This window comes from Orycteropus afer, unplaced genomic scaffold (genome assembly GCF_000298275.1).
Source record: "Orycteropus afer afer isolate SDZICR_OR568_19922 unplaced genomic scaffold, OryAfe1.0 scaffold00495, whole genome shotgun sequence".
Lineage (NCBI taxonomy): Eukaryota > Metazoa > Chordata > Mammalia > Tubulidentata > Orycteropodidae > Orycteropus > Orycteropus afer.
This window is the reverse complement of record NW_006922082.1, coordinates 1,596,771-1,598,261: the sequence shown is the minus strand read 5'-3', so window position 1 is coordinate 1,598,261 and position 1,491 is coordinate 1,596,771.

Genomic DNA, 1,491 nt, shown 5'->3' with positions numbered 1-1,491 from the left:
TATATATACACACACACACACACACACGTATATATAAAAGGGGAGCGGGGAGCTCTGGTAGCGTAGTGCCTAAGGCACTTGACTGCTAACCAGAAGGCTGTTGGTTCAAACCCACCAGCCACTCCTCGGAAGGAAGATGGGTCAATCTACTTGCATACTGCCTCAGAAACCCAAGAAGGGATCGCTATGAGTTGGGTCCAACTCGTTTGCACATAACAACAACAAATATATAAAAGAAAGAAAACTCAAGTAAAACACACAGCTTAATATAATCACCTCTTTAGTTTTTGTATGTGGCAAGAGCAGAAGTGAATATGGTCCAAAGCAGCATATAATCCTGTCATTTATATTTGACTTTGGAAGGCAGAAACACCCTCTCAGGCTGAGAGTGGTCACCCATGCTTAGCTCTCTGGGCCAAGTCTGCTGTCACCATGATCCCTTAAGTTAGCTGCAGGAGAAGAGGTCAGAGATTTGAAAAAAAAAAAAAAGGCCTTACACATTTTAGATGGATTTAACTTTTCTAAGTGTTTTCACCTATCTCGGCTCACATATATAACCTTGTGAAGTAAATAAGGAAGTAGTGACTTAAAATTGTGCTTGTGAGAAAAAAAGCAGCAGTAGACCCACTTGCAGAGCTGGGGCCACCTTGTATCCTAATTTCTTTTCCCCACAGATAACAAAGGTTGAATGAAGGCTAATGAAACAAGACCAAGGAAGAATGATTATAGGGAATGAGGGTGCTGGTTTCTGTGGACCCCACCTTTCTTGTAGTTCAAAGTTTAAGAAAAAGCTCACTGTAAATGGAGGTTTGTTTTTTTTTTTTTCAAACTGAAGAGTATTTCTCTGACAGAGGCAGGCAATGAGACTGTCATGACCAAGCTCAAAACACAAATAAAAGACCAAAGTTCAGGGATCCAGCACCTCTGAGAATTTCAGAATTAGGATGGACCTGAACAGCACCTACTCCTTAGGAATTGTCATGTTGGAGTTCTTACTTAAATTTTTCAGGATCCATGAGTTCTCTTGAATAAAATTTAAATTTATGTTTTATGTTTTAAAAAAGAAATTGAATACATATAATCACAGGTTTTGTGGGTTTTTTTTTTAAGTTTTATTATGATTTGGGTGAAAGTTTACAGAGCAAATTCATTTTCCATACAGCAGTTCACATATACTTTGTCTCATGACATTGACTGCAACCTCCCACAATGGAACGGATCTCCTCCCACTTCCTTCCCATAGCCACCTCTTCCTGTGTCCTTCCCTTCCATGCACTCCTGCCCCCCGAGCTGTCTCCCTGTGCATAAGCAGCCCTTCTATTCTCCCATTATTGATCTCTGCGAGGAGTGTATCTATCTAATGTAAATATTCAGCTCATATGCCTGTCTTTTGCTTGGCTGGAAGCCACAGAAGTGGGTTCAATTCAAGACCTGAAAGGCAGCTAGGGGCCATAGTCTCAGGGGTTCCACCAGGCTCTATCAGACCAGCAA